The 11257-nt window shown below is 40.3% G+C and overlaps 1 long non-coding RNA gene across 1 annotated transcript; it reads right to left on the minus strand.

The window, feature by feature from the left end:
- Nucleotides 1–292: 292 nt before the first annotated feature.
- Nucleotides 293–10253, minus strand: LOC111655127 (uncharacterized). Its single transcript, XR_002760783.2, has 5 exons — nt 10131–10253; nt 9831–9910; nt 9419–9522; nt 4584–4708; nt 293–3871 (listed from the first exon to the last, which is right to left on the minus strand). It is a non-coding gene; the product is annotated as an uncharacterized LOC111655127 (long non-coding RNA).
- Between the last annotated feature and the right edge of the window lie 1004 nt (nt 10254–11257).

Below are 11257 nucleotides of genomic sequence, written 5' to 3' on the forward strand. Positions count from 1 at the left end.
GACTTTTTATTTCTTACTACATTGTGATGTTTTTATGAGTTTTTGTGCTTTACTAGTTACTATGGCATTTTTTTTCACTTTTTATGCTTCAGCATAATATAACCTTTTATTTCATTTATATGTTGTCCTATGCTATGAAATTTTTAGGACATACATACTATATGACAAATGACATATATATGACATATATGTCCCTAGTTAAATGCAACTCTTTTAAAACAACATGCCTTATAAAATTATATATTTCTGTTCATGATTTTCTTAATAATGGCTAATCAGAATCAGAATCAGAATCAGATTTATTTGTCACTTTGAAAATTTCAGCATATATGTAAGTGAAATACTATACTCCATAGATCACAGTGCAGGTCACATTTAAAAACAACAAAAGGCACGTTACACACAAGACACAATATACGTGTGACATAAAAACATAAAAGATCACGAAGAGAGAGCAGTATTAAAAACTTTTCGGGAGAAGCTTAAGATAAAATATAAAAATTTGCTGATGTAAACATGTATCCTTAATAAACAGTCAAGTCAAGCGGACACTTAAAGTGCTGGTGCATTTTTTGTACATGTCACCCTCTGGTGTTGGAGGCAGTGATGGGGGGGCAGCATTTTGAGGGAGTTTGTAGTTCTGATGGCTTGTGGAAAAAGGTTATGCCACAGTCTTATGGATCTTGCACGGATCCTCTGGAGGCATCTACTGGATTGCAAGAGTGCAAAGAGGTGGTGGGAGGGGTCAGACAGTAGTTTTGTGGCCTTCCTGACACACTGGTCTGTGTAGATGTTTGCCACTGAGGAGCGAGAGACACCGGAGATCTCCTCTGCTGCTCTCACTATCCTTTAAGGAAAGCAAGGAAAGCAAGAAAGGTTGCCAGACTTTGGATGACAATTGTGCAATTTTTTGCACTGAATTGCTTCTTTCAAAAATGTGGATACATTATGAATCAAATTTTTCACACAATGTATATGAGTTGGTTGAATCCACTTTGAAACAGAATAAAATAGATGCGTGCTCCCCATGCAGTAACCTACACAAATACCAATCTTCATTTAAGTACAATTTTTGAATAAAGCAGGCTTTCAGATAATAACATTAAGCATATTTCTTTAACCCAACATGTACATAATTATTATTAAAAACCTTTAGTAAAAACTTTTGATTTTCTCTTACAATTTTACAATTTAAACTGTGTGTGTCTTGTTTGAAGTGCATAATAGTGTAATAATTAGGTTCCCTTGTTAATCTATTTGTGGGATGAAGGTATTGGTATTCATGATAAACAACCACTATAACAACAAGGATCAACATTTTTGACCAGCACAAAGTAAAATTCTTTTTTTTTTTTAGCTCTTTTACCACGTGTTCACACAATACTTACAGGATTTTTTTATCTTAACTTTCCTCCGCAAATCCTGATTGCGATTGAGGAGCGGCGTGGCCAATAGTCAAGGGTCACACAACGAAAATATAATAAAAAATAAAAAATAAAATAAAAGTTCCCTAAAAGAAATACACAGAAAAGAAATACATAAAAGGAAAATAATAAATTCTGCACAGAAACGGATTTTGAAATATAATCCTATACATAAATACATGGGTTACATTAAGTAAATCCTGAAAATGTCTTTTTTGTTTGAAAGATTTTCTTCTTTTTTTTCCCAATCAACAGTTAACTGAACCGTTAATGTTTATAGGATGGTAAAAGCATTTTTTCATATTACTTCTGTCCAGGACATATGCCACCTCTTAAAAGTTTAATACCAATAATAAATAACAACCAATGCAACCTGCTCCAAAGTAGCCCATCTGTCTGTGTGTGTTCAGCAAGAGTCTACAGCCATGCTAGTGGGCTATAATTTGGCACAGTATCAGCATGCTCACATGCCAACAATGACATGCTAACATACTTTTATTTGCCAAAAAATGTCACTCATGGTGGCCCTGAAGGACAATAAGGGAATCACAAAAGTCATTAGGATTCATCCTCTGGGGAACACGAATGTCTGTACAAAATGTCATGGTTAATCCACACAATTTCACACTGGACCAACATGAGCGACATCGCCATCCATAGAGTCCACCATAAGCACGGCTTAAATTTCCTCTGAATGTCAACACAACAGTCATGTAAGGCATTTTGAAAAGAAATTGATTATATTATAATATTGGTCACTATTTTTTGTGTTAACATTCCTGTACAGAGTATTGAAATACACTTTACTAGAGCAGAAGAGGCCTTTACTGCTTCTAAATGCAATGCTTGAGGATATCTAAGGCATTAATAACAATTATTGGTGTTCTTTAGTTTCCTCAGACACCTTAAGTGTTGTGTATTGACTGCTATGCTAGAAAGAATGTTGCCTATTGATTTGGTCAAGGCAGAAACCGATGGTGTCCTTTTCCTGTAAGGCTGGAATTAACCCTTACATGCTGCCAGTGCATGAATAACATACCTACTACAAGCTGTGAGCTCACAGTCTATACTCACTGATGCCCTCTGCAAAGTCAAAGGAAATAAGAGATGGGCACAACCACATGTATGTATGTATGCACCTGCTATGGGAGAAGGAGAGAGTCAATACAATACAATTTACAATACAACAACTTCTGCAAGTCAAAGAGAATGCTTTGGGTATCTTTTGTATCACTGAGTAATTTAAGTATTTTTTCATAACCTTCCTTTCACTTTTCCCAAACTTAACTGATACTTAAGTAAACTTAGCTTTTGGTCTTTATTTGGTAAAACAGAATTTTAGTACACAACATAACAGATATCATTTAATTCTGTGAGTAAATGTAAGAAATGTAAGGGTATTGCAGCATCCAGTAATGTTTTTACTGGTCCATTGTCTTATCCCTAACCAACACTTTGTGTATACTGTACTACCATGCTTGGTCTACCTCCCTGTGGACTGTGTGGTTACTAACAGCTCATCCACTATTGCTTAGGGGTCTTATTTTGTTCTAGAAGAAAGACTTTATACTGTCAAACTCAGACATCCCTTGTGATTGAAGGCCGATGGGCATGGAACTCTCAGAGCTGCCCTCAAAGCTGCAACAATGCCTGCTTTCACACAGCCAACTTGTGGTGGGTGGAGTGGAAGAACAAAGGCAGGCTTGTTAGGATTTAGATGCCTTTATTATTCTTTTATTTGGCTGCAATTTTTTGTCTACATGCCCATATTCATTAAGATTTTGGCTACATTGGCTTGTGGAGTCTATGGCTCTGGGATTAGTTACTGTATGTGACTCAAAACACATCAAGCACTCTTCTTTTGCAGAAATCAATGTAAAGAAACCTAATCATAAAAAATACATTAATATTCCTTTTAGCTCATCATGTATTCAGCTTACATATACTGATAACTAATGAGATTAATACTTAATGTGAGCACATTCTAACAAATAACAACAAATAGAGTAAAAATATGATCATTGCACCACAGGATAAAGTCTAATCGAGAGCTAACATTTTTAAATACCATTAGTTCACAGTTCTTATCTTCATACATTCTCAAAGTATAATAACCATGCCATGTCTGGCTATCTAAAGAGACACACACAAGTTCAATTCTCAAATGAGGCTGCAAACTCAAAAGGGACAAAATATAATAAATCTGAGCACTTGAATGACACATAAAAAACATCTTCATCATCAACAGCTAATTGTCCATGGAATTGGAAAGTGATGTCCAACTCTGATTAGGTACTTGAACATGGGCAAGGTCCCTCTCCCCTCGGCCAGCAGAAACTGTCCCAACTCTGCAACAGTCATGGCTGCTGGGAAGACACATGGGTTGCGAGAGGTACTTCTGTAGGCTCTCTGCTTGAATAATCAAAGCTCCACTCGTAGTCAAAGCACTGCAAAAGTGAAAGAGAGACTTCATTCTAACAAATGAATGACCAAAAAGCATTAAGGAATGTTTCAATGTACTTAGAATACTAGATGCCTAGGGCTGGGTTTTGTTTAATTTTTTTTGTACTATTGCCATATTAATCTTGAAATCTCAGTATTGGTTCCAATACTAAAAGGACATTTTTTTCTGATACCTTTTATGACACTTTTTTACAGTGAACTGCACTTCAGTTTGATTCAGTTAACTTATCAATGTGCTACCTAACCTGTGAAAACTGCTGTATAATGTTTTCTGTTTGACAAGTTTGATAAAATAACCCTGATGATGTCATCAGGTGTCTAATTAAAGCCACTATTCAGTTGCATTATGGGAAATGTGGCATTTTTGCAGCTAGGAAGAGACTAAAAATCAAGATGTCATGGCCTCTTCTGCTTCAAATTTAATCTAAGTCTTATGAAAGTGGAGTAGCCCTTAATCAAAAGGAGCCAAAGTTCTCAAATCTTACATTTTTTGCATTAGCAACATTATAATATGGCTGAATAAAACAGTATGAACTTAATTTGAGAAATATTTGTGAAGATGTAAAAACAAAGTAAGTAAAAGTAAAGTAAGTCAAAACACTACTTGACAGTTTTTGATACAATTTGGTCGGTACCAAACAAGGGGAGTTTCAACACCCAGCCGTAATGATGCCTCGTGTGTATCAGGTTACTAACCTCTGCCAATCACACCTTTTTGTGCTTGTCACTATCACAGATCTCAGTTTGAATTGACCTATCAGATGCACTGAGCAGGTCTCCAGCAGCTGCTGTGTCACTGGGGCCTGGTCGATATACAGTAGCTGGAGGGAGAAAACATCGACTGTCAGCTGGTGAGATCACAGGAGCTAAAATCCTCCAGTAACAATGCTGCCTAAATCCCCAATCAGAAATCGCTTGTTATGCTCCTTTCTGTGTCAAAACACTCCCTTATTACATGATTGGACGAAAAGGTTGATGGCTTTTTTTTATTTGTAAAACAGGTCTCTAACCAGATGTAAATTCTAATAGAATGCAAATTTGCTCTGCTTATTCTGGCCGGGTTTCCACAGTGTCCCAATCCCTCTTAAGCTTCTTGTTGACCGCGTATGCCAGCTTTGTGTACACAGTTGGCTCCTCAGCTATTCCAACTGCATTGTTAATGTCTGCCCTTTTGTGCTGCTCAATTCCACCGGAATAAACAGAATCACACGTGCAAAATTATTTTCTAACACAGATAATTAGCTGAAGAAACAATCCCGGGTATGAATAATAATGTGCCACGCTACCATTATAACTTTTAACCATGGGAAAAGGAGAGATTTGAATGCCAAGGGAAATGAGCTTATCAAATAAAGCTCGAAAATGTGCAGTGAATGAAATGAGTCAATCATTTTAATGTGAGATGGGAGCCCTGAGGAGAATAAATAAGCAATCGTCACATCATGCAGGGAGAACAAATGAGCATGGTACACAATTAGGCAGGGTCACATTCTGCCAGAGCTGTGAGCGTGGGATGGGCTAATGAGCTGTGCGAGTGAGTGTGTGTGTGTGTCTGTTTGTGTGAATGTGTATAGGAAGAGAAAGAGGAAGTAGGAGATGAAAAAGCTGATCCCTCGCCCTCAAAATTCTGATGTACAGACTAAGACAGCCAGACAGCCAGACACACAAGCGGCAAGTCAGGCGAGAGACAAAGATAAAAGTAAGAGGGGCTGGTGGAGAAGAGGTGGGCTATCAGTTGACTTGGCATCTGGGGCAAGTAGACATGCAGGCAGACAGAGCAATGGGCAGGTACAGCAGCCAAACAGACAAAAAGAAGAGAACTGCCTCAGAAGGACCAACGGCACAGAGCTTTCAAAGGCGACTCATAGTTATTAACTATTCAATCACATAAAGGAGAGCTGAAGGCGTGAAAGGTTGCGGACCGAAGCACTTTTGCTTCAGTGCATTAAGAGCCTGGTCCAGCACTCTGGCTGCGTGAAAGAGAAATAGATTGCCTCCCAGGAAGATGACTGCTCAAAGGAGTTGGCTTTTTCCCCTTAATAACAGCAATCTGCTGTGAAAATCTAATCCCAAGTACCATTTACACTGAATCTAGATAACTTCTGCTCGGAAAAGCGTACAATATGAATATTTCATTTCCTGATATACAAATAAACAGAACAAGCCCCCCCATCAATCAGGGGACATTCTCAAAGTAAGTGAACTGGAAGAGCAAATTGCTAATGAATGCCATGCTGCTAGAAATGCACATTTTTAAATGGCACTGTGGGTATATTGTACAACTGGCTGAAATGAAAATACAATTCTTCACAAGAGCGTAAAATGTATTTGATACGTACAGACATGGGTGTACATGACCCATATGGTCATAAAAAAGGAAGATATTAAGTGAAACACTCACAGTGTTGATAACCTGAGTGACATATACACAACAACAAATCAAGCATGAACACTGTCCCTCAATTGAAGTAATAGCTCCATCTTTGCCATTAAAGTCAGATATGGATGCACCCTTTAAGCCCCCTACTCTCCTTCTCGCTGGCCTAATTCTCCCTCCTCAGTGGTGGATAAGAGGGATCAGAAATCCATCCATATGCATGGCCAACTATCTGTAGAGGGGATGTCAGGTCTCAGCCTGGCCAGCTTTCTGAAAGTACTGGTAATGACACTTAATGAAAGCTAGGGAGCCGGGCTCTGAGAGGGAAAGCCTGCGCATGTATTCCCTCAGCCCCCACCCAGCATCCAGCATCCAGACCAGGCCTTCAGACACCATAAATAAACAAACGTGCTGCGTGAGAATAGATGTGGTATTTCACTAGCTTCTCTCATGCCATTTCATCCACTTATTTATCTATTTATTATTATTCCCTGGATCACTGGTTTGCTCTCAGCCCACATCTGTACCCCTGGCTCCCTGCAGGTTTTTGAATGCTCCAAAAACATTAGTTGGACTTTGCTCCAGTCACCCAGTGGCCATTAATGGGCTGAGTTTTCATCAGCTCTCCAGTGGTGTCCACAAATAAACACACATGAAGAGCTGTCAGACCACTGTAAATCGAGCAAATATTCAGACATGTCACAGATCTCCTAATACCAATCACACTGCTTACTCCACTTTTCCTAATGGATTAGCAAACTATCCAATCCCTTCCAGCCCTTGTTAAGCTGTCATCTTTTTAACTAGTGTGGCATACAAAGGAGCAATTGTGTCTCCTGTGATGCAGGTGATATTGCTGAAGCTGAGAGGAGGAGGATGGGGAGGGTGTTCTGGTTGCAGTGATGCCTGTGTTGAGAAGGCTGGTGAGACTCAAAGTAAACAGAGGGAATGAGGGGATAGAGAGGCTCTTCTTAGCACAAGACCCTATTCAGTACAGTCAACACATGGCAGATTGGGTTCACATCTTTTTCCCCTCGCTCTCGTGCTGCCTCTGTCCTTCCACCACCAAAACTTATCCCTTCAATCAGCCCCAATTTCCCTCCTTTCAATTTGAGAGGATATCAGATAGAAATGTGTTGCAGGCAAATGTCAGGTAACACAAATCTGGCTTACTGTGAGGCAGAGTGGTGTTGGCTGCGTAAAATTAGATGGCTTCAACTGTGGGACACCATTCCACCAACAAATAACCCTTTCTCAAGCAACACATACAATTCATATTTTATTTACAAAAAGTTAGAAGTTTCCATGGTGATGCTTGAGTGACATGTTTGCTTAAAGTGTCCCATGTGGCCTTGGCAAACACTCCAAGCAACTAACACTTATCTGTCTGTCTGTCCAGAGGAGAGAACGTCATTGGGTCAGTTGGGTCAGTTGGGTGAAAAGTTTGCCAGCTCTGAACAGTGCCAGGGAGGTGAGACCTCTTCCTCTGCTGCACCATGTCCTTTGATCACAGCCACCCTCAACATTTCCCAGCTAACTGCACAAATGTGTCTTCAGTGTTAACAAGCTTTAGCCATCAGTCGAGGCTGGGCCACACAGGTGGAGATGACACACGCTGGCCAGAGTCGAGCAGATTACAACGGGGGTCATCGTGGGTGCAGGAGGAGAGGAGTGCTAAACATGGTTGTATGTAAAGGAGAGTTTGTGTTCTGTGAGATGGAGAGAGAAATGTGCTGGGGCTGCATTAGCAGCAGGACCCAGAGGCGCAACCCCGGGGGGGGGGGGCAGACTTCAAACACTGATGTGCAGGCTGTTCAGGGCTCTCAGGCTGCTGATTTCACAGCCGGAAAACACAGACCATTAGTCACACAAACACACTGAGGCCTATGCTAATCCCAGAACAAGAAAAATCAACATGACAGCCAATAAAATCCTGGGAGTTATGCAGCAGCTTTGCTTTTCAGTGATACTGTCTGTGATGTGCTGGTGAGTGTTTGTATTGACCCATGTTTCAGATGAGCCACTCCAGAAACACTCACGCTCTGTCTGAAAGCTCGCTGCTTTGTCACTGACACTGTCTCTGGAGGCGGCCGGAGCAAAAGCAGAGAACATGTAGTCACAGAGAGGGGCTTGTATAGATTTGCCACCCCTCTTTTGGAAGACAACTGGGGTCGCTGCCAGGACTATAACAGTTTAACACAGTAGAATGATTGGAGCCAAAGTTACCAAATCATGGACTGTCTCAGGTCAGAGTCTGCAATGTGTTGCTTGTAAACTTGGTCAGAAGAGACAGAGGAAGGGAACTACACTAGGTATACTAAGGATGGTCAGACTGTCTCTATGATACCAGTTGTACTCATTTTTTGTTGATTAATTTCTTGTGGTCTGGCTATGCTCACAAAGACCATGCAACATCAATTTTGTGGTTCACAGAAGCAATGGTTCCAGCAACAAAGTGATTCATTGATGCTGGTGAAAATGTTTTATTTCTTAATGAAGAAGAAGTGACAGCTCACGTCATGCCGCTACACAGACACATCGAACTCTACGCAATGCAATACATGCCGCATCCCGTGGTGGCTTTTGTTGATATTTAAGGAAGTTCATTTAAGCTGTAATGCAAAGTTTACTTTGTGTGTAATGAGTTAATGTATTTACAGCTTATATGGACTCACAGCGACCACCTATGCTGTTCAAATACTCCAATAAGGACATATGGATTTAGGCCAAATTTAAAATCAGTAATGCTCTGTATCAATGTAGTCAATCTGTTAAATATAAGCTGCGTGAAATGTTGTGTGTATTTGATTAGCACCACAAACACAAAATGCTACATCTGCATGAGTAGGGCTGATGCTGTAGCAGTTAATTAGTTCCTGACTGGAAAAACATCAAACATATGACTAAAAATAAAAGATGGCGTTATTTTTCAGCACAGAAAAATATCAGTAACCACAGTACATTTTCAGAAATATCTGATGAATGACTCTGATGAGTTTCAGCAATCAGTTCTTTGTAAGTTATAATGTGTTAAACATGTGAACATATTTGAATTATGCTGCTTAATGTGTCTGGGATGGCCTCACATATATACATAAGACTAAAAATGTGCATCACAATATTTGTAGGTCTGCGTATTTTTCTTGGTATATACCTGGATCTTCTCCTCTTCAATCCCCCTCTCGTCAAGCTCAGCTTTAAGTCTCCTGACCTCAATTTGCCGAGCTTCCACACGCTCCTGCAGGTAGATTCATGTTCCTGTACACACACACACACACACACACACACACACACACACACACACACACACACACACAGCTGTATGTGTGTGTGTGTTTGTATATGTACGTATAACTCTCATCTGTCCACTTTCTCTTTCTTGGCGGAGATGCATGATCTTCATGCTTTACTCTTTTATTTTCACTGCCAGTTTTTCATTTGCTCGCCTGCAGCAAAGTTGGAATATGATAAAATGTGCATTAGCTATTGTTGGGATAGAAACCAATTACTGTGCAAGTGCAGAGGGATCTCAGTAGTAGTGTGGGGTGTATTAAGGCCTTACTTACGTTCCGGGACTGACTAGTTGACAGTGGAGAGCATGTTGTTGACATGAGATCCGTCTGAGCGAGAACAAAACCACCTTGTACTGGGACAGAGAGGGAGGAAGAGAAAGACAGGAAATAAAAGACAGAGGGAGTGGGAGCAAAGTAAAATATAAAAAAATAACCACATATCTGCTGCAAAATGTGTAAAGCCTCAAAAGTAAGGCACACAGTGAGACTGAGAAGCAAGGAGACATTTAGATGACTAGTTATGGTGTTAGATTGCTGAGGCCTATGCATGTGATAACGTCTGACCTGGATTACCTTAAAGTTATGGCTGTCCCTGAGAGATACTATCACTGCCTTTATGAAAATGACACACTCCTCCTAGACTGCCCGCAATGGCCGCTGCTCTTGGCCCCCCTGAAACATCAGACAAAACATGAAAGGTGGTATAAGCAATGATTACTTGCTAAAGAACAATAATAATAATAGATTAAAAAAACACATTTACTTTTGAGTGTAATTGTCATTTTGTTGGAGTATGATTAAATAGCACTAATACTGCTAAAAATGGAACATCTGACCATAGTACATATACTAAAACATGCTGGGGTTTATATGTGTACTTATCAGGAAAGTGCACATCTCTGAGATGTTTTGGGAGATGTAACTTGACCAGGTAGGACAAACTTTATTTTACCACAACTGAAAGTGTAAGTCACTTGAGGATCTTACCACCTAACAGACCTCTATTCTCCTTAGTATTTTGTGCAGGGGATGCAATAAGACACAAACGTGTCCCTCATCCAAGGGCTGTCACCTCTTTGCTGCTTCCGACCCACGATATTGCCGATGCCCTTAGCACCACCTGCTCAGCTCCTCCCTTTGTCAGGTCATGAAGACATTTTTAATAATGATTATGCATTTGCCTTACAGTATTATAGTTTGCATATAGCTTGTTGAAGTAAGGATCTATTTCTCCACCAATGAACTTGCCACCTAATGAAAACCTTCGTACTTCTGAATGACACACACTGGGTGGCATTTGAAAATATAATTCTGATGTAGACTTACTTCATAGACTTGGTCTGAAATAATGAATTATAGACATTGGGATGAAAATCTGTGCACAGCCTTTCAGTGGCTACTCTGTTGTGTCACTAAATTCCCGAGCTTGAGCTCCACAGCCATTTCCTGCTAGTCAAGGAGATGGTGGCTATGAGCACACCACCACCATCACAATGACCTTTCCACAAGCCCAGGGAGCACGCAATGCAGAGGAGAGGCAATAAAAGTAATGAAAGAAGCAAAGGCAATTAAAGTGGTGTGTGTGAGGGGAGCGTGGCGGAGATGAGCCTAACTGGAGGCAGCCCTGGAATGCACTACAGCTCCATATCCACCATAATCCCTGTGTGATCGCAGAGCAACCCTGGTGTGCTCCCAGTCTG

This window comes from Seriola lalandi, unplaced genomic scaffold, assembly GCF_002814215.2.
Source record: "Seriola lalandi dorsalis isolate HSWRI2012SDOR001 ecotype SW California unplaced genomic scaffold, Sedor1 jcf7180002054306, whole genome shotgun sequence".
In the NCBI taxonomy this organism is placed as follows: Eukaryota; Metazoa; Chordata; class Actinopteri; order Carangiformes; family Carangidae; genus Seriola; species Seriola lalandi.